This window comes from Archocentrus centrarchus, chromosome 20 (assembly GCF_007364275.1).
Source record: "Archocentrus centrarchus isolate MPI-CPG fArcCen1 chromosome 20, fArcCen1, whole genome shotgun sequence".
NCBI lineage: Eukaryota > Metazoa > Chordata > Actinopteri > Cichliformes > Cichlidae > Archocentrus > Archocentrus centrarchus.
Genome location: NC_044365.1, coordinates 18764193 through 18787475, shown reverse-complemented (window position 1 = coordinate 18787475; position 23283 = coordinate 18764193). Strand labels below are relative to the sequence as shown.

The 23283-nt window shown below is 40.9% G+C and overlaps 1 protein-coding gene across 1 annotated transcript in view; it reads left to right on the top strand.

Moving 5' to 3' along the window:
• Window positions 1-23283, top strand: part of LOC115799454 (dipeptidyl aminopeptidase-like protein 6) — a 114767-nt gene that overhangs the window by 21379 nt on the left and 70105 nt on the right. The window lies entirely within an intron of this gene.

The following is a 23283-nucleotide window of genomic DNA, read 5'->3' as shown; positions in this document are numbered from 1 at the left end:
TGTTCATTTACAGAAAATCTTGCCAGCTTTGTCTGTTTTAAACCCTGGCTATTTGTTTGCATATAGATGACAGAGGGGAGAACATTTCTTTTCAGTGGACTTATTTGAAGAGCCTTTTTAATTGTTGTTTCATAAATTCCTACTGACCATAAATTATTCATAAGCTTCACAAATCAAAGGAAAAAAAAAAAACAACATAAGTCTTAGTAAGGTGCTAGCCAGTGTGTGCTGCTAGAAGAGCTTCAAAGTGCCGAGGCAGTTTGCAAGTTTTTACTGAATAACGGAGTCATTACGTCCCCTCAAGGTTTCAGGTTTCTCTTTTAATTTGCCACCCATGGGCACATTGTTATGAACATTATTCTTGTTTGTTAATCATTGCAGAAAACCACCAAATATGAATTATGTAGTGGTATGTAGTTAGTGGTTGCCTTCTGTTGTGCTGTTTTTCTATTTTAAACCTGTAATAAAGCATGAATTTGGCATTTTCTCCTACCTGCTAATCTAGTAGAAATATTGGTAAATGGACTTTTTTTTTTTTTTTTTTTTTTTTTAAAGCCTGTCATGTCTGGTAGATCTTGCAAGCAGAACTGTGATCTGAATGCGTTGTTGTGCCAAACATATTTGCTATTTCAAGATGAGCTCTATAGGTTCTCAATAGGCTCTTCTTGTTGATGTTTTAACCCTTTATTTTATTTATCTGAGTTATTTTTCCACATACTATGTAACAGCCAGAGCTGACAGGCTGAAGAAGAGGAAAATAAAGAGAAGAAAAGGGGAGAGAGAAAGGGAGCAAAAAAAAAAAAAGGGGAAAGAGCACAAGTCTATTAATCAGATAGTTCATCACTTTAACATATAAAAAAATACTATCAATACTTGCAAAAATAAATTTGTGTGTGAAAAACAAAACTAACAAAGCATGTTACGCACACCAACAATTTTGTTGAGTTGTGATTGAGTGGGCGTTTGTGTCTGTGTCATGTTTGTGTCTGTGTCATGGAACGTACTTACCAATGAGGGCAAAACGCTGCAGCTCCACCCATCAGAAGCCAGAGGCAGGTACGGAAAGCCCCCGGAACCCCAGGCCACCAGCAGCCCACCAAGAGCCAGGAAGACCCCCGGCCGCTCAGTCCAAAGACAACCGCACACCTACCCCAGCAGACGGGAGAGGGTGGTCTCAGACGGAGCCCCCCCAGTCGAGGAGCGAGGGCTCAGGGAACCCAAGGCGATGAGAAGCCAGCCCCCCCCCAGCGGCCAGCCCCCTGCACTGGCCGGCGGCAGGGCCCCCGGGCCCACGGCACCCAAGGACCGCCCGACCCTCCACAGAGCCCCCCCCCACGCCGAAGAAGCCAACGCAGCCCCGCACCGCACCCCCAAGGGGGGCAGGCCAGCACCCACGCCAGAACACCCAGCCCCACCCAGGAACCCCAAGGCACCCCCATCCCAGGGGGGTAGGGGGGAGGAGGCAACCAGCAAGGAGCGGCCAGGAGGCAAGGCACAAGGCCCAGACCCAGGTCCAGCCATACATACAAACACACCCAGACACCCGTGTACACATTTATACACAGATACTCATACATGCCCATACATACTTACCCACACACAGATATGCCATACATACACATTCACTCACCCACCCATACTCACGGAGACGGTGACAAATACACAAAGACACACATTCATCCATAGCTACCCACCCTCTGAAGGCGGGGCAAGTGGAAACCACCCCAGGGCCAACAGCGACCCCAGGACGCCACCAGCCCGGTCCCCAAGGAACCACCCGACCCCTACCCCGGGCGAGACGCAAGAAATCGGGGTGTAAGATGACCCATCCACCCCTCCTCCTCCCCAACTTGTAGGTCTATGTGTTAATGTTTGTGAGTGAATGAGGTGTATAGGGTGCAGTTAAAATTGAGGGGACAGTTATGCCACAAGCGCCAATGGACTTTTTTTAATGTAAGATTTTTCTAGTGTTATTACCCAGTCAGTGCACTATATTACAATCACATTCACCTAGTCATACATGCTTATTTTAATCAAAGTGCTTTTTTTATCGATTTTGAATCGGCTCATGTGATCGAGCTGTCTTCTCTCAGTGAGTCTCATGGGAGGGTTGTGCTTCTTTTACATTAGGTTCGCATCACTCTCCCTCATCACCTGCTTTGCTCCCTTTAGTAGCTTTTTTAAAAATCTTTTGCCACGTAGCGTTTCCACAGCTATTTTTGGTTGTTCTATCATTTTGCCCTCTCAGCTACCAGGACATGCTATGCGCACAATTTTCCCGGGAGATTTCTACCCGGTGGCTTACAGACTTGCATAGTGAAAGCAAGACTCAAACCAAATCAGTCTTAACAGCAATGGCGTAATCTCTGAGTTGCCAATACATTGCACAGTCAACATTCATTTAATAATAAGAAGGTGAAGGAAAAGGCTGCCTGTTTGCTTAATCACAAAGGACTGACATGAGTAGTGTTATTTAACCAGGATGTGATTCCAGTTTCCATAGCTTTTAAACATTTTGGGAGCTGCCCAGTGTGATGTTCATTTCTACTGACTGAACCTGAGTTGCACTGAATACACCAGGGTTAAATGCCTAGCCCCCTTCGTTGTTGGCAGCATTATTGAAGGTCATGAGGTCATTTTTAGTTTACTGTCTGTGTCCAGTTTTTTGTTGGCAATCTAGGTTTGAGACAGCAAATTATTAGTATGATATTGAAGAGATTTTTTTGCTCACGTTGTCTAGGAATTGTCAAGATCAAGATCAAAACACACCCACGTGTTCCAGATGAGCATGAAGCTATTCCATGTTGGCCATAGTTTATTAACATATGTCTAAAGTTCTCAATTTTCTTTTCAGTCTTTTAAACTATGATGACCTTAAAATTGCAATTTCATATTATTGTTTTTACCTCCTGCCCTGTCATTGGTTAGAAATGTTTTGCCGGGTCTCCTGAGAATTTGTGTTGACAGCTTACTGATTGGCTCCTCCTGTAAACAAACCACCGAGTGCAAAACAGCTGATTATTTCTACCAGATTCAATACCAGCCTTTTTCAAGCCTTGACAAAGCAATGGTATATTTTCTTAACAGGAGGTACGGTCTCAACACGGCTAGTTGGTGCAGCAATTTCTCTGCAGTGAGTTGAATAAGTTGGTCCATGAGGACTGAGACAGACGCAGTGTATTGAGTGTATTTTTTCGCAAATATGCAATGGCTTGCACTATACTGATCACAAAGACAGACAGAGCATTGGATTATGCTGTTGGGGTGGTTTGTTGTTAGAGTGTGTAGTTATATTTTTCCCCATTTTCCTTCATTTTTCTCCACAGTTATAAATCCACATTGACTAGACACGATGTTCTCTGTGTAGAAGCAAATTATAGAATTCACATTAAGACATTTTAAGTCTACTGCAAGTGAATGTTTTATGCCCACAATGGGAATGTCTTTCCAGTACAACAAAGCCTTTTTTTAAATTATTTTTGTGATTCCAGAAAGATCAAAGATTTTTTGTTTTTTTTTAATGTATTCCTGACCATATAACATACTACATCTATATTGTGTAGATTTATTCTACAGAAAGATCACTAGAAGTAATGTTCTTGGGAATACTGCAGCCTTAGCTTTAGCAGGCATCACTTCTTGTAGGCATTTTGAGTGCTTTCTTTTTTTTTTACTGGATTGTTGCAGATTAACAGATTCACAAGTCAGCGTTATCAGAGGCTCCCCAGGGTCTCAGACGACTGTTTGCTAGTGCTAATAGCTGCGCCCACTTGCTAATTGTGGTGATGGCAATCAGTTCCGATAGAAAAATGGTGACATTCTCAGCCCTGATGGTGTTTCTCCCGTCTCTACTTTTTAAAAATTTTCATTCGGGCGTCTGGGTGGCTTAGTGGGGAAGCCGGCAACCACATACATATGCTGCGCTGCGGTGCGGGCGGTGTGGGTTCGAGTCCCGGCCTGTTGCCAATTTGCTCGCGTGTCTTCCCCTGTATCTTTCCCCCATTTCCTGTCTCCCTCAACTGCCGATAAAAGCCGCTGTGGCCAAAACTGCAAAAAAAAAATTAAAAATTCATTCAACAGCTGTTATAAAGGGCAATACCAATAGTTTGCCGAATACCAAATACTGGCCAGTAAATCAGTTGGGTGCTACATCTAATTTGGAACCCTCTTTCTATTTAGCGGCTAGAAATTGTGAATTCTGTGTCCCAAGTTGTTCATGTTGAAAATGGGCTTGAAAAGCCAAACATTTCAATTGCATGTTCTATTTTTTTCACATGTGGAAACAAAATTATACTACGCAAATTTTTTGCCGTGCGGCAGAATTAAGAGCACTGATATTCTTGCTCTCCTCCCCTGTGGATGGTCAAGTTTATGCCCTGACACCTCGATGAGTTGACTACATTCAAACAGCATGCATCTCGGCACGGAGTGAACCTGCATCTGTAAAATTTCCACAAACACTGAGCAGTGCTGGCTGCTGATTTATTTATATTTTTTTTCTTGATTACATACAAGGAACTCTGTAGTCTAGCTTAGTGTGATTGCTTTGAATAGAACTGTAAAGGAACCTATATTTACTGAACAAAAAGCAAACACACAAAACTCAGCATGGATCATTAATCTGACTTTCTCTGTAAATATTTAAATTAAACATATATGCTGTATTTGGATTCTCGCTCCCATTTTTCAGAAAAATATAATAAATATTGTCTTGACTTGGATGCTATACGCTACCTTCTACTTAATAATTAAAGACATGCTGCTTACAGCAATACATGCAATCACACACACCAAAAGTGCCATTAGCCCAGTTTAGCCAGCAGCTCTGTTATTATTAGTCTTTTTTTTTTTTTTGTCACAGTTTTTTGTAACAGTCAGCATCTCCTTGATGGGACCATTAGAACCAACCATGGTTAATGTAATGGATAGTATGTCCTGGAAGGCTTTCGTTTGCTGACTCTGATTTTGTTTTCCATGGTTGCTTTCCATGCTGTTGTTGTGTCACTGATAGTGATGGTTAGTGGGTATATTTTGGTATTTTTACTGTTTCCAGCACTTACGATTAGCAGAATTTGTTTTTCATAATGTATGTGGTATACATATTAATGGAAAAATAAAAGGAAAATACAAATATATGCTTACTTTTTAAAAATATATGTATATACTTTTTAAAAAGTAATACATTTATGTAATCCTTGAAAGCTTCTGTTCACACAAAGGCTATTGAATTATGAATGATTGAAAACAAAAATGACAGCACTGATGGAATAGAAAGGCTGTAAGAAGATATTCTGATCGGATGGAGTAAATTGACCAAACAGTAATGGATTATCCTTGGGTTTAGTGCATGTAGTAGTCCTAGTTTTTTGTCAAGATGAAGCATATTTACTTTGCCATTTTAGTTTAAAGTTCCTCACTCTGCTTAAAGAAAATGTATGAACCCCATGGCAGGTATCTTTCACATATCATCGGATACTTCTGCTCTTTAGTTAAAACGAAACTCGATGTAACTGCGGCTTGTCAAGTTTGGGGTATTTCTTTCCATAACATGTCTTCTTTCAAACAAGTGGAATGAAAATGTCTAAAATGCATATTTATGCTCATATTTGACTTGACTGCACTTTGTCTGTTGGACATTTATGCAAATTAGTGCATATTTAGTCACCTCTTTTGCATATCTAAACAATTTCAGGAAACTTAACCTTAAAGTATAAATGGGAAAGTGTTTTTGTGATAACTTTTTAAAGAAATAAACACTGCACTTTTCTCAAAATGAGTTTTCTCTCTGAGCCACATATCCTCATGTCAGTATAATTTACACTAAAATATTCTGTATTTATTCTGTATTCTCTTTTACACAGGACATTGTATTATTCAAAATCTGATTTATGCGGCATTTGGCAAACATCTTTTCCTGAACATCGACAGTATTTTCTGATCCCTGTTTGCCAACAAAATGAAAGAATAAATTTAAGCCTTTATCCTGTTTGTATTTTTATTCAGGGATGGTATGCCAATTGGCACATATTTAGATAATATTTTGTTTGTTAATTTAAACATAAAACATATAAAGCAAAAAAAAAAAAGTGTTTATTGAAAATGGTCAGTTGAGTTCTTTAAGTTACATTTTTTGTCATATTCTTAGTCTCTCTAAACATTTTTGCATAAAAATATAAAGGACTCAAATACACAGGGGCAAATGTGTAAAGGGAACAATGTATACACACTGTTTAAAAACTTGTATGTGCATTGTACAAAAGTCTGGCCATGTCCTCCATACAAAAGACAGACATAATCACCTTGACTTCACCCAGTGCTAGCAGTTTGTCAATCACGGTGTAACGCATACACTGCTTTCCGATCCTTCTAAACACTAATTGTGCCAAAATTAACAAAATGCACTCCATGTTGTGTTCAACAAAATTTGAAACCAGTGACTGAGATCACAAAGTGATCACAGAAGTCTTTACTGATGTCATATAGTCAGGCAGCTGTGAGGCCATATTGTCGCCACCTGCTGGCCCTTAGAAAGACTGCATTTCATTGACTTCACTTTTTAGAGCTGTAAACTGAACATCTTTTATATACAGTCTGTTGTCAGCAGTAGCCTCAAATGGAAAGAAAAAAATTTACAATTACACTTGTAGCACACAAATGATACACTGTATTGAATAAGGGCTCATGTGCAGCTATATGGTGAATGTTGGGCACAAAAACACTGACCAGTAATTATGGAATCAATAGACTCACAACCCTGTTAAATCTTTCAGTGGCCACTTTTATATGCAAAGCATGCTCTTCCATTCTTAGCTGAATTGCATGAACAATTGGTTGTGGTAATAACAACAGGTGGCTAGATGGAGGGTAAGCAATGAATTATTTTTGAACTTTGACAGAGTTACCATGGAAACACAACCCAAGGGAATGCAAACAAAGTAGACTGATACACAACACAGCACAACACAACACAACACAAGGGAACGCAAACAAAATAGACCGATTCAAATGCACTGTGCAGTAATGTGGGAAGTCATCACAGCTTTTGATATATTATTTTGAAATAGATTTTTTTTTTCCTCCAGGCCTTTGTGTAGAACTCACTGCATGTATTTGAACTTCCACTGGGCAGTCAATGGGGTGCTGTATGTTGGTACATGAAAGTACTCATCAATGTCCTCCTCCTGTCTCACACAGAGAAACAGTGACTGTGTTTGCAAGTGAAGAAGCTGCCCCAAGCAGATGTGTTTTTCTGGCAAAAGACAGGTGGTTGCAGGTCATTTTAATTTTTATTCCACACAAAAAAAAAAGACTGCACTTGAGTATGAGACATTCTTCATCGTGGGAACACTTCAGCCAAACATTATGACAGTGAAGGAGGCAGGACGTCTATTCTTTCTACACGAATGTTCATATTTTGCTTTGCAAAGTGATAAAAAAAACAGCAGGCCAGAATACATTAGCCTGGGTAAACATCAACAGAAGCAGCAACCTCCTTTTATTAGACCCCTACGCCTGGAAGCAGTGGGTTGAGGGGCATTTCATTTCGAGGAAGTGAGCGCGTCTGTCGGTGCATATTGTTTCCATGATGGCAATTTATTTTGCCAGAGTAGCAGGACAAGTGTGCATTATAGAATGAAGGCTGATAGATAAGAACAATAGAAAAGATACTTTTCAATTCTTAATGTTCTTGAGAGATGCACTGGCTGTGCCGCCTGGCCGCACTGAATACCAATGGTTCTGGGTGTGGGCTGAGGGGACACGCAGTGCTCTGCAGTGAAACCTTCCCAACCAGCTTACTTTTTTCTCCCTTTCTCTGTTTGTCTGTATTCTCCACTACCCTCCTTCCACACAGCAACTCAGATGATTTTGTAGTTACTTTGCAGTTGGGAACATTCCATGCAAAGCAGTTAAGTGATCCTGAGCAGCAAAACTGCATCTCATAAAACTTGAGTAGCTGGTGAACAGGCACTGTGTGTTAAATGATCTTTATGCACCAGATATTTTGAGTGGCAGACCTCATTCTGGAGTAGCTTGTTTTCCTATAGGAAAACATGTTATTGATGGAAAGAAGCATAGACTATAACATTGTAAAACTTGTGCCATCACCAGTTGCTTCAAAATGTAGTGTGTTCTCTCAAGAAAGGTGACAAGCCACTTCTTGTGGACTTGTAGGCCATGAAAGTGACCAGCAGTGGCGTAGCAACCAGAGATCATAAAAAGCCAATGAAATTCACCAACTTCAGGGGATGAAGGGTGAATTGGGCATGTTCTTCGTTAAACTTTGACACAAGTGATTGAAGTGACTGCCAGTGAAAGTGAAGTATATCGCTGATTGATATATAATGTGTTGGTAAATGCATTAGTGTTACCTAGGCAACCAGAGTCTGGAATGTCTGCTAGAAAGGAATCACTGGTTACCAAATGATGGGCAACAAGCATCTTGACCTTAACGAAGTAGTTGTACTGTAGTTGTCAGAAATTGTATCGACCGTGGTAGGTAAGGTGCATTAGAAAATCTCCACTAGGGACAGGCATTAATAAGCAAAAGCACTATTCAGTATTCACTGTTTGACTGCTCTTCAAAGATCAGGCTCACACAATCCTATCAGGGCAAGCAAGGCATGCAGTGCTTGTCCAGTGAAATCTAACAACAGACCTCAGTTAAAACCTACCAAAGTTGATGCAATCTCTTCCCTTTCATATCAAACAGCATTCTTTCATAAACATTCTGGTCTTTGTACAGTATAAGTCCTGTTAAATTAAAGCCACCTTGTGGCCGCAGTTGGCTATTGTCTGTGGAAGTAGGCTTAACTCTACATGACTATGAGCCATTGGGAGTCCATAGCATCTGTCAATTTCATGGGCCTGTCCATGTCCCGTTAACGATGGCTGGAGTTCAGCAAGCTGTGAGACCAACAGCTTTTTCTGTTTTTCTTTTGCACATGCACATTGTGGTTGAACCTCTGGTCTTTGACAGGAGACTGATGAGATACTAGCATGCTAGACAAGCTACCTCTGGCTCTACTTTCACTGCTCTGCTGGAAACTGTGTTTCAGTGGGAAAATGCTTGAAATTATTCTCAAGGTCAAAACCATGGTTGTCCTTTTCACTTTTCCATTTTCACAAGAATCACTACTTTGTCTATAGTATTGGTCAAATGTTACTGAAACTTACGCACAGTTGTCACCTAATGGGTCTTCACCCAAATTGTGCTCATGGTCACATTTCCTGTTATGCAGACAATAACCTGTGAATTGTGATGGATTGTCAGCTGCATGAATTACTGCATCAGTGATGTCCTGGTTGGTTATTTTGTGGCATATTTCTTTTTGGTTTTGAGGCTTCTCTTCTTCTCCTCCTCTCTCCATACACACAGAGCTGAGCAAAGACATGGTGAAACCAAGAGGTGAGGAGAAAAACTAACTCAACTATAAATGACAGTAAAATTCAGTACAAACTGCCTTGAAATGTGCAGATAAATTAGGGTAAATTAGACAAGGTGAAACACAAAATAAGATGTGTATAGGGGTTACAAATAAGGTGAAATAGTGACAGGGGGAACACTGAGATAGACAGGAATCATGGATATAAAATAAAAGCAGATTAGTGCTAGTAAGATATTTTTCTTTGTTAGTTCTTTTGTCAATTAAACACCTAGATGGCTGGCAGTGACATAGTAACAGCACGCTCTTTGTTCACGTTCTAAATTGTAATAAGACTAAAAAATAAAGATAACGAAACTATCAGCTATCTGGCTTACTTTAGAGTTTGTCACTGATAATCCATACAGATCCAATTTAACTCAGATCTGGGAGTCAGCACATCATACATTTGCACACAAGGGTATGGCTTCCTTCACATACTTGGCTAATGATGCACTGGACCCTTTCCCAGGGCTACCTTTCAAAAGACATCTGTCATTAAAGTAGCAGGAACATAACATTTGGAAGACTGACGACAGCCCCTAATTTTAAAGCAGCAGGATAGTCGGAACAGATCTTTTTTCTCCACTGCAAGTCATTTACTTTTGGCATGTACTTGTGGCACTGCTGAAGTTAAGAGATGAAGGTAAACCTTTTCATTCTTCAGATACATTTCGTCTCCCTTGACAGATGTGTAGACACATGCTGCCACAGGAAAAAGTGATGAAATGAGGAGAAACTGACTCTGTTCTTTGTTGTTTTTGTTTTCTGAAGAGACAGGTGCATTGAGACTGACAAATAGACTTTTGCCCTCATGAGTTATACATGAGAGGCAAGCAGGAAGTGCTGTTCCCTTATGTGTGTGCCTTATCACTTGTTGAGCCTTGTCATGATATGTGTTGACCATGCAGAGGAGCTTTAGCTATAGGGATAATAGCCTGATTCACTCATACTGTTTCCATGGTGATGAGGAAAATATTACGGAATAGATGCGAGTAATTGCTTCTCCAGAATGTGCACTTGCATGTTAAAGGGACATTTTGTCTATGGCTGCAGCAGAAGTCATATTTTAAAGTACATGTATGAGTTCCAGGGTATGGTTAGTGAATTGAATGAGTCAATCCATAGGTGCCCTTGGCCACTCTAGAAACAAATCAGTCATTGAAATAAGCAACTGTATAGCAGAACAACATGTTTACAGTCTGGTGCAAAAAAAAAAAAGGGTTTGGTCTCTATGGCTTCTTGACAACTGTAGGAGGGTTATTAGTGGTAGGGGTCACATTGATTGGCAAGTGGGTGCCAGCTCAGTCACGAAGTATTACTGAACTGGATCTCTTAACCATGTTTGTTATGAGCATTTTAATGCAGTTATCTGACAATTATGGTAACAATTGTGGTTAATTATACTTTAATTATACTAATAGCATGTCTTAGAAATCCGTGCTCCCCATTTGGTTTGTAAACTTCTAGTATTGTATTTGTATACGTATGTATCAGGTATCTATGTCTGTGCAATACAACCATACAGCGTATGTGTGCAGCTGGTATTAGCCATCATGGAGACTACATCCCTCCCCCCGTCACCTGCCTCCCCCCACCCCATGACAATGAATTGGATAAGAGGAAAAAGATGGAAGGATATATCGTCGATGTTTTGTTTTTTTGTTTTTTCTTCCACATTTTTACAGCAGCCCGTGCCATATACACTGACTCATCCTGCAGCAGTGTGTTTCTGTGTTATTCTACAGAGATGTGATTTAAAGCAAACTCTGCAGAGAGGTCAGCTGGCAGTGGCGCCCTCCCAGCATCTCTCTAATGGACTGGAAGAGATTCACCCGCAAATCAAACAAACTAGGTGGAAGAAGCTCAAGAACAACACATACATGCACACGCTGGCTAGCTGAAAATTTGTTCTGCTGGCGTGAGTAACAGACAAGACAGCTTGTTTATTTACAGCCCTATCGCTGCACGCCACTGTATGACAACAGGACTGTCCGAATGGGCTAGGGTGTGGTTGCATAGCACAGGTGCTCTTTGACCTGTAAAGCACAGAGCTGGAATAGGCGCTCCATTTGGAATCTTTTATTTAAAGATTAAATGTCTGATTGAAAAAGGCCTAAGAGAAAATCCATCTGCACTTAAAGCCACTTAAACAATGGAAGAGGATTTGAACTTGAGACTAATCTGCTCATATTTCTGCCAAAATGAAGTCTGTTTGAGGAGGATGAAAGAAGGCGAGATTCAAAATCCCTCTATTTGAAGTATAAATCATGCCTCTGCACCAAAGAAATGGCCTGAAATGACACCTTTTCATTCTTTGTTTGCATGGAAAAATTGAGTTTTGTGAAAAAAATTTGAACTAATAATCAGAAAGTAGGTAAAAACAGGAAAATACTCCTCATTAATGTCCTTTACTTTGTACTGCCATATGTGGTTATGTGCTTTTAATAGTGTATGTAATTATGTGATGTAATCTAATCTATTTTTTCTGTTGTCTAACCCTAGACTATAATCTCCATAATTTACAGTCACATACAGCCCTTTAGTTAATTAAAGCCAAAACTGTTTTGTCAACCCTGTTCTCACTGTACCACCTGACGGGCTTTACTGTAGAAATAATTTTTTTTTTTTTTTTTTTAGTCTCTTAAGCTAATTTCTCTCATTTTACATTGAGACAGTTATAGAGGTGCAAATAATCACTCATGTATATTGTATTTAAGCTTAATATTATGCATTATTTTGGTCTGTTGTTGAAATGAGTGATTGAAATGCCACTAGTGGTGCACCAGGCATCCCCTCAGCTAATTTGAGTTACCTTTTCCCTTGTTTAATTAAAAATAAAATAAGAAAATTATTATATATTTTTTTAAATGCATCAAAACAAATCAGTGTAGTCCCCCAACTCCTGTTTTCAAATCCTGGATGAGCCCCCAAATTGGTATGTTCCCCAAAATGGACTAGGAGAGAAGTTTGTGTGTGTGCACGTGTGTGTGGGTGTGTGTGTGTGTGTGTGTGTGTGTGTGTGTGGGGTGGGGTGGGGGGGTGGGGTGGGGGTGCATTATCTGACCAATGGTATCTTGCTATGAGGTTAATTGTACTGGCAGCCCTTCCAGGAAGTCTGCACTCCACTTTTAGTGAGTGAAATTCATGTGTAATGCATTGGATGGAAACAGATACCTGGATACAGTCTACAGATGCACCTTTACTCAGCTTATATATATGCAAGCTAAATGTTGACTGTCTCTGCTGATCGACTCATTATATTATCATGCTGCATTTTTAGGTTTTAGTTAGAACCAGTCTTTGCTTGCTGCAGTCTTTTGCTTATCCCCTCTGCATCTCTCAACTGCCACGAGCTCCTTTTCCCATGGCATCAGAAGTGATTCAAGATGCATGCTTAAGGACAGTGTGGTATTCTGGGATCACTATTAACTGTCTGTTTCATATAATTATGGCATAGCATTAAAAAATGTGAATTACAGAAAATATGCATAAATACACACATACAGCAACAGCAGCACACAACTTTGAATAACAGATACCATCCTACACTTCACTGTTTGTTGAGAATCAGAATTAATGGTCTATACTGTCAATAATGATGGAGGCATTATCATTTTGTCCTTTGGGAGAATATATGTAGCCATGCCCAGGACAATATAGTTAGAACTATTAAAGCAGCAAAAGGAGATGGGCCAAATTGTTCATGTGGCAATGAATAGAGCAGTTTCTCTTTATTTAAAATATTTCTATTTATCTGTTCTTTGTTGGATCATTGATGGTTAGGGCATTATGCCTATTAATTTAGAAACACTGAAAGTGTTAACAGATGACAGCAACTCAAGCTCAAACTCAAAAACTAAGCTCAAAAGTCCACCTTAAAATAAAATCGTTTTGTTGTGAAGTTGATGGCTGTCTTGTGACCGAACAGATCTTTTGAGTTGCAGATTAAGAGCAGTCATCCTTATTTCCTGCTCTGTATTTTTATTCTAGGACCCTGCTGGAGTAGCTTTTTATGGTTTACAGTTCATTTATGCAGTTCATAATTTTCTGAAACAAGCAGTTTTAGCTTATCTCCTTTTAAAACCAGCAAGTTTGTTTGTTTGTTTGTTTTTTTGTTTGTTTTCTGATTAACTGTCACTCTCATAAAGCGCAGCGGGTGGGCAGAGCTTCTGTGCCCAGAGCTAGAAGTGTTTGCCTGAGGTGGCCACATTAAGGATATTCCCTCCCTGTAGCATCATAAATACCCAAGAGTTACCTAGAAATTGAGCTTTTAGGCAGTGTGAACCCTCAGCTTTTGACTCACAGAAATTATTTGTACAGAGTTTGAATTGGATGCAACCATCAAATGTATTTTACCCAGTGAAAAGAGCATTGTAGTTATAGAGCCAGTTGGTGCATCTGACTGAGATAGAAGGCATACTTCCTTGTAGGTTTCTTTAGAGACATATCTCTGGATTTACATAAAGTTCAAAGCTATCAGTAATACTGTAAATCCTGGCATCCTGCCTGTTCAGTGGTCCTGAAGGTTTAGGACTTCAAACTGCATCCCATTACTTATAATTGTGAGATAACAACATTGAAGGAAAAGCAGTTAAATTATGCTATTTTGTTTTTTCAGCCATACTTCAGATAAAATAGCTGTGTATTTTATGACTCCTCAAAACCTGTGTAAATTTTCCATTTGTTTACTTGAAGGAACACTAGCATATTGTTGTTTTACACTCTCTGGGATGGCTCAACACTGATAATGTCTGTGCATGCTCTGCAGATTCAAACATGACAGTTACAGAGGACTAGAACACATCAGGATCCTGTTTTTATTTGAGTTTGGACCTGGATCCATCCACTGCATCTCTCTGTCATGTTTTAGTCACGCTTCAAGCTTTCCTGTCAGTGAATTCTCCTGCAGCCTCCCAACATTTTATTTATTTACTTTTCCTGCAAGCTCTGATGTCTGTCTCCTAGCTGTGCATTTCATACCTCATCTCTCTCTCTCTCTCCTACGTCTCTCACCATTACTTCAGCACATAAGGTCTAGCTAATTAGTCCAATCATTATTATAATTACAGATCACAGAGGCCTGATCGGGAAGGTTAGACAAGGTTTTGTCCTGTGTCTGCACCCTGAATAAGTGATTACCATTATTCCCTTGGAGCCCAGAAAGAGCAAAAAAAAAAAAAAAAAAAAAAGTGACACAAATTCCCAGTGAGGTTTCTGTCCTTGCTCGTTTTGGCTTAATCATATGTTCTTTGATTTTTACTGTACTTGACCCCAAGCAAGTTCTGGTTCAATACAAGAATACTGCTTTGTGACCATTAGCTTTGTTAGCAAGACTTTGCTCTTGTTGGGTAGTTTCCATAGTCAGTGAATTCCCACAGGTATCCTGATCTATATGGTAACGCTCTTTGACTCATTAGTCATTGTAACAGTTATTTCAGATGCTGCATGCTTCCAGATTCAGTCGAGTGTTTTAGCGCTTAGCTTGTACAGCAGTACCAGAGGTGAACATTTGCCGTTACTGGACATCCTGCTAAACTTGTTTAATCTTGTGGTGAAGCTAGAAGAAGAAGAAGAAGAAGAAACAGCCTTTATTGTCCCACAGAGGGGAAATTTGGGTGTAACAGCAGCCGCAGTTATTATAAATATAAATAAAGATATAATAATTCACACTATTAAGAAAAGAATATATATAAAATCAACAAACAATATTAACCTTAATACTACTAATAATAATAACACTATATACAATGTACAAGCTACAAACAGAGACTGTCGATGCCAGACTTGGCCTAAAGTCGACGGGGTGAGAAAACTTGATTTAAAAAAAAAACTTTTCCTCCCACCACACTTGGAAAGGTTGAGTGAGTCTGAATATAAACTTTACACATGAAAACAAGTTGTTGGACAGAAATACAGTGTGACATTTGATGCTTCACTGAGCAGCTGTACTGATTATTGTAGAAGAGATAACAGAACTGCATGGACATTTAGACGAGCCCTTTACCTTTCCCAAATCGCTTTGGCTACAGAGCATGACTCATGCTGTAGCCCTTTCAGCAAGCGATCCACTTCAGGTTAGGTTGCCCTGCAGGCTGGATTTTTGAAAATCCTTACAGTCACGGGCACAGATAAAACTGTTAATGCTGTGATGGAATCATCCCCAGCTTTAGATTGCTTTATCTACATTGCAGAGCCATTTGCATAGAATACATAATAAGCAGTTATTGCTCAGCAACGCATGAGGATTTGTCTTTTCCTTTAATGTGCATTACACAGATTGAGCACTCTGCCGTGTTTGCTTTACATTTCATTATTGCATGTGAGTGGTTGCTCTCTACAGAGCAATTTTCCTTCAATTTTGTCACCATATTGTAAATCGTACTCGGTCACATGCTGTATCGACCACAACAATCAGCAGTGGGCTTCGTGCCACTCTCGTAAAATCTCCAATAGGATTTTCATTTTTGCTGAAAAAAATAGATTGTTCCAGAGAGATGGCTTAGCGCTGAATTAGACAAAATAAATCACACTGTAGACTGTCAGCTCACAGCCCACAACATTATGCTCATCCCTGGATATCTGAAATAATCCCTCCACAACAAAACCAACTGAGCTCATGGCTGGGCATGTTTGTTGGTTCTGTTTATTGCAAGAAAAATGCCTCCAGTCACCTTTGTCGTACCACAGATTCACTGAAGTTGTGCCCATATTAGATGATCAGCTTTCAGCTGTCACCCTACTGCTGCTTTTCTAATGCCAACACAACAACCCACAGAAGCTTTGTTGCTGCTCAAATTCCATGAGCGCTTCAAATGTCTACAAATTTCTACTGTAAATAGTGAAGACTTTGGCATAGGTGACTGGAGCTTAAAGTGTCATTTATTCTTTCTTGATTTAAACTAATGCCTTACAGTAATACATGTAGGCTATAACAGTTAATTCTTTATAGCCTGTTAGTTATTATTATTTAGGTGATTATCCATTAAAGTTTATAGTCTAAGTTTGTTGCCCAGGGTTACATTAATGTTCTGCATAGATACTCTTAGTTGGCTGAGTAGGAGCAGTTCCAAGGTTTTGATGGTCACGTAACGTTTCAAGTTAAATCATTATTACAAGGCACAGTGCTACCAAATATCTTGTTTGATTACATGGTGTTTGACTTGTGGAGGTAAGTCATCTAAGACTCCCAAAGCACATTTTGGAAACATCCAATCTCTAAGCCTTAAACTGTTGTAAAACCTGTTATATAAACCTGATATGGCCCATTTCATTTTTCACAGTTTGAACAAAGAAGCATCTGAATTTGCTAAAGGTCTAATTTTCACCATTTACTAGTTAGTTGTACAAAGCAACAGAGGCTTGTGGGCTTCATGATATTTAGAGGCATGCATAATGTGTAGAAAAAAAGCTAAAACTGATCTTCTTCTGAGAGGACCAGAGCAGCTGTGACAGTCATTACTGCATTATAACATGATTACAGAAGTACTCATGTTGGCCCTCACCAATTTTAGCATTCATGTTAGTGCCAGCCACACACCTGTTTAAGTATCTTAAACCAGTAAGTGGCTCCAGAACCACATTTTGTCAGGATGACTGGTAATCAGTTCAGCAACCAAAAGTCTGACATTTTTACCTCGCCCAGCAATAAGTGAAGGGCGCTTATGTTTTCTTTTTTTTTTTTTTTTTTTTTTTAAAGCCTGTCATGTCTGGTAGATCTTGCAAGCAGAACTGTGATCTGAATGCGTTGTTGTGCCAAACATATTTGCTATTTCAAGATGAGCTCTATAGGTTCTCAATAGGCTCTTCTTGTTGATGTTTTAACCCTTTATTTTATTTATCTGAGTTATTTTTCCACATACTATGTAACAGCCAGAGCTGACAGGCTGAAGAAGAGGAAAATAAAGAGAAGAAAAAGGGAGAGAGAAAGGGAGCAAAAAAAAAAAAAAAAAAGGGGAAAGAGCACAAGTCTATTAATCAGATAGTTCATCACTTTAACATATAAAAAAATACTATCAATACTTGCAAAAATAAATTTGTGTGTGAAAAACAAAACTAACAAAGCATGTTACGCACACCAACAATTTTGTTGAGTTGTGATTGAGTGGGCATTTGTGTCTGTGTCATGTTTGTGTCTGTGTCATGGAACGTACTTACCAATGAGGGCAAAACGCTGCAGCTCCACCCATCAGAAGCCAGAGGCAGGTATGGAAAGCCCCCGGAACCCCCGGCCACCAGCCGCCCACCAAGAGCCAGGAAGCCCCCTGGCCACTCAGTCCAAAGACAACCGCACACCTACCCAGCAGACGGGAGAGGGTGGTCTCAGACGGAGCCCCCCCAGTCGAGGAGCGAGGGCTCCAGGGAACCCAAGGCGATGAGAAGCCAGCCCCCCCCCAGCGGCCAGCCCCCTGCACTGGCCGGCGGCAGGGCTCCCGGGCCCACGGCACCCAAGGACCGCCCGACCCTCCACAGAGCCCCCCCCCACGCCAAAGAAGCCAACGCAGCCCCGCACCGCACCCCCAAGGGGGGCAGGCCAGCACCCACGCCAGAACACCCAGCCCCACCCAGGAACCCCGAGGCACCCCCATCCCAGGGGGGTAGGGGGGAGGAGGCAACCAGCAAGGAGCGGCCAGGAGGCAAGGCACAAGGCCCAGACCCAGGTCCAGCCATACATACAAACACACCCAGACACCCGTGTACACATTTATACACAGATACTCATACATGCCCATACATACTTACCCACACACAGATATGTCATACATACACATTCACTCACCCACCCATACTCACGGAGACGGTGACAAATACACAAAGACACACATTCATCCATAGCTACCCACCCTCTGAAGGCGGGGCAAGTGGAAACCACCCCAGGGCCAACAGCGACCCCAGGACGCCACCAGCCCGGTCCCCAAGGAACCACCCGCCCCCTACCCCGGGCGAGACGCAAGAAATCGGGGTGTAAGATGACCCATCCACCCCTCCTCCTCCCCAACTTGTAGGTCTATGTGTTAATGTTTGTGAGTGAATGAGGTGTATAGGGTGCAGTTAAAATTGAGGGGACAGTTATGCCACAAGCGCCAACTGTTGGTCGTCAGCGCTTGCCCACACTGCCCCCCCAAAACCCTCCATGTCTAAAGTGCAAATAAAATTTGGAGACAGACAGTGACGAGGATCCGAGTGGGGCCACCTCAGCGGCCCATCTCATCAACCTCTGAGTAACATGCCTGCCCCAAAGGTCCTATGTGTATCAGGTTGTAAGTGTGTATGTGTTGTGAGTTATAATGACTAAAGTGCAATTAAAACGGAGAGGCAAGTGGTGGTGCAGCTCTCCACGTGGCCTCTCCATCCTACATCTGTGAGTGATGTGTATTCTGTGTGTGTGTGTGTGTGTGTGTGTGTGTTTGTGTATGGGGAGGGGGAGGGGGGGGGGGGGGCATATGACCAGGAAGAATCCTGGAAGAAGAGAGCCAGCTGTCCGCTGGCTCAATAGGCACCCCGACCTCCCACACCCCAGCACAGGGCAGGGGGAGGTGAGCCCGGGGCCGCGGTGACAGCATCCCGGCGCCCTGCAGCACCCGAGGTTGGCGCCCTCGCCCCCACTGCAGAGGGCGGCCCGCTCCTCCTAGATGCCCATTCACTCAACAATAGACACAAACAGGCGACAGGACATACTGGCCTGGGCATGGAAATGCAGTGCCCAGTCCCCCCCAACCACCCCACCGCGGCCCCATCCCCCACCCCACCCCCCTGCAATGCAGGCACCCCAGGGCCCCAAAAGCGTAGACCGGACATCCCGACGTCAGGCCAACCCACCCCACCCGGCGGCGCGGCCGGGACAGCAGAGGCCCCCCCCGCGCCAGGGGGGGCCCCCCGGGAGCCGGCGCGGCCCCAGTGCCAGGGCCCCAGACCCCAGCCCCCAAGCCATACAGGGCGCTTATGTTTTCAGTTGCATTGGTCAGTCTATCTGTTAGCAGCGTAACTCAGAAAATTATGAAAAACATGAAACAATTGATTAAATGTTGGTGTTGATCCAAATCACGATCTGTATCCAGGAATTTTTAAAAGGATTCTTTCCCATTGTTAGATAGGCACAACATTCACATATTTGAGGATTACTCAGACAATAATGAACAGATCTCAAGGACAATTTCTGGGGTTGTTGGTGGTAGTACTGATGGTGATTCAGATCAGAATCTGGATTCAGGATTTTGTAAATGGATTCTTTACCATTGTGACATAAGGCCAATATTCATATATTTGCATCTAACCTCACAGTCCTCTAGAAAGAATTGCAACATGACCATAAGTTCTGTTAAGTTTGTTCATGATGGGATGATTCCAGATCTAATGATCTGAAAATTGTAGGTTAAAAAAATAATTAACTTCTGTAGAGTATGAAATAAAGCCAGTGCAACTAAGACCAAAATATAACTGAACCAGTTGGAGTATGACAACATTGGCTGGTAACAATTGCAGCGTAGTGTGGGTGGTCGAGGTATGCACTCTTCTACATGCCCTTCTAGTTTCTTTCTCAAATCTATGTTCTCGGTTTTTTTTAATCTCACTAAATGAATATAAACTAACAGACCTGATAGACATAATACTTGTAGAGCAGCATGTGGGAGGTTTAAAGCTTTAAGAACTTTTTACTTCTTCTATCTTTTTGAGGTGCCCTTCCTTTTGGCCATCAAACAGCCATACAGCTAACTAACTGGTTCCCGGTTTTAATGAATGTGGGTAATGGGAAGTGTTGTAAATAGCTCTGATTGCTCTTATCTGCAGGCTAATGATGTCTTGGGCTCTTTTCAATTAAGGTGGGAACGAGGTCACTAAAAGGTTTGCTTCATAGCTCAGCCATTCAGCTTCATTAAAGCCTTTGCATGTATTCATTAAGGCTGCAGCCACAGGTGCCCAAAGCACATGCTCTGCTTCACTCTTTTATCCTCTATAAACTAATTAACAACTTATTAATCCTCCACCAATAGATTTGGGCTTTGGACCCTTTCTGCAGAGTCCCTCTTGGCTGTGCTTTTGGCACTGGTCTATCTACACTATGCGTTAGTCTGACCATTCAGTGCTAATGTGTGAAACGTGGGGCTGCTTGAGCTTAAGTCACTCATTTAGCCATATGGGACTCTTTCCCCCTCCAGATACTTTAATTGCTAAAGTGCCTCAGTTTCTTCTCCAGCATGTTTGAATTCACCCAAAATTTAACAGACCGAGACAGAAGTATGTGTTCATGGAACAGATTTAACTATTTATGCCGCTGTTTTTGCTGCATTTTTACCTTTAATTTATTTACTTATTCTTAAAGAGAGAGGTCACATGTCCGCATCATTTTACTGTAAAAGATATCAGAGATTATATGACAACTTCACTGTAATAAAATGCAGTTTAAGTGCCTTTTTAGCCATTTTTTAAGAAGACTTGAAAAACACCAGAAAGAAAAGGAAAAATAATCTGTTTAAATCCAGTCCTGTAAAAAAGTATTTGCCCCTTTCCTGGTTTTATTTATTATTTTCTTTGTATTTTTGTCAAACTTACATGTTTCAGAGCAAACAAATTTTTACTTTAGACAAAGATAACCAGAGTAAATACAAAATGCAGGTTTTAAATGATGATGATTTCATTTAGGGGAACACAAGCTATCCAAACCTACCTGGCAAAAAAAATTATTAAAAAATAAATAATTGAAAAAATAATTGCCCACTAAACCTAATAACTAGTTGTGTCACCCTTGGCAGCAAGAGCTGCAATCAAGCATTTGCAATACCTGGCAATGAGTCTTTCACATTGCTTTGGAAGAACTGTGGCCCACTCTTCTTTGCACTCACTCTAGAGGGTTTTCAAACACAAATGGCCTGTTTAAGGTCATGCCAAAGCATCTCAATTTGATTTCAGTCCAGACTTCATGGTGTGTTTGGCATCATCCTCCTGCTGCATAACCAAGTGTGCTTCAGCTTCAGGCTGAATCCTTCAGGATTTTCATGGTCGCATCGATTGCCACAAGTCATCCAGGTCCTGAAGCAGCAGAGTAGCCCCAGACCATCACACTACCACCATCATGCTTGACTGTATGATGTTTGTATGAAATGCTGTTTGTTTTATGCCCAATGTAATGGGACTCAAACCTTCCACAAAGTTCAACTTTTGTCTTGTCAATCCACAGAATATTTTCCCCAAAGTCATCAAGACGTTTTTGACGTTTTGTGAGCCTTTGTGAGCGTTCATGAACACTGATGTTGTTGGTCTGGATTCTTTTGTGACCAAAATGGCTTTTTAACCCATTCCAGACTGATCAATGTCTGTGAGACTTTGTTTCTCATCCGTTCTTGAGTTTTCAATCATGGCATGAAGTGTCTTGATTCAGCAGTTCTAGCAGTAATCATAAAGTGTGGTTAATCACAATTAATTTATGATTTAACAAAAATCATGATTTAAAACTACATTTTGTATTTACTCAGGTTATTTTTGTCTCATATTAAAATTTCTTTGATGATCTGAAACATATAAGTGTGACAAATATAGAAAAAACAGCCATGGGTTCATGTACTTTATGCCAGTTAGCCATATGGAGCTTGATTCAAGCATGCTAGCCTGTTGAATGTTGTATTGTTCAAAGATTGTTCTTGCAAGAATGAGCTGGCAATGCATCAGAATAATGGATTTTATTTTTAGTTTGTGATCCATTCGTGATCAACTTATCATGACCAGGATGTGTTTCCTGAGAAAAAAAAAAAATCAGGGTGGGGATGGGGTGGAGTATTGGGTAGTTTCACCCCCAGTGGGGTGTTATAGAGTAATGATCAGCTTACAAGTTTTGACCTTGATGCACTGTACAAGAATATTTTATAGAAATTTTCCTTATTAAAATTAAATAAATAATTTTGCATAGTATTCTCGGTTTCATGTCTTCCTTTTGTAGACACATGGAATGCAATCAGAGGCAGCAGTACAAACTGATGATTGCTATTTTAACCTACCAGATCCCTCTGCTACACAGCAGCATTCGGCCAGGCGTGCCAGCTTCAATATTTATTATGAAATAATCTCAAAATGCAATAGCACAACTTGCTGTCAGCCAACTAAATGAATAAATGAATCGTCAGCTGCAGTATATTCCTGCTGGTCAGACCAAAAAGCAGTCTGCTTTGATGACCGACTTCTGAGCTTCTTTTTTTTCTGCTTTCCTGTGGAGGGTTCATCTGCGGTCCATCGCCCCTCTTTCATCCAAATCTCTGCAAATCTTCAGGGAGGGAAATAGGCGACCCCTGGTCCATTAACAGGGTTTTAGAATTTGATAGAATAAAGTGTAAATAACTATCTGAAAAGAAGTCGCCTGTGTTTAACAGCATCACAGATCAAAAGTTCTAACTTCATGCAGTGAATGATGCTCAGGCTAGGGTTGATCTTTCTCACGTACGTGTGGCTGCTCCTCTTCTATCTCTTGAATTTTTTTGCTGAATGTAGCTACCTGCTGCACACCACCATGTGTCAAATGCATTTCACATTGTTTGCTCATTATTTTATTTGGGCAAAGACAGGGAGCCTAGGGCACTTTTTGCCTCTGTTTTCTTTTTATATCCTGCAGTGATACTTTATATGGAGCCATATTCATTATTTAAATGATGGTTTTCACTCAGCTCAGTAGTAAACAGCATTAAAAAATATCTTTGTTTTGGATTTGTAGGTCAGACAAAAAGAAGTTAAAAAGTAAAAAAAAAAAAAAAACTCATGTTTGCTCATAACTCAGACTTTTTTTTCCCAACCCCCAGAGCTTCACTCTGTGCTGTTGTCAAACATGCAATTCACCAATGTGTCGTGGGCTCCATTTTTATCTGTCACATTCGTTTGC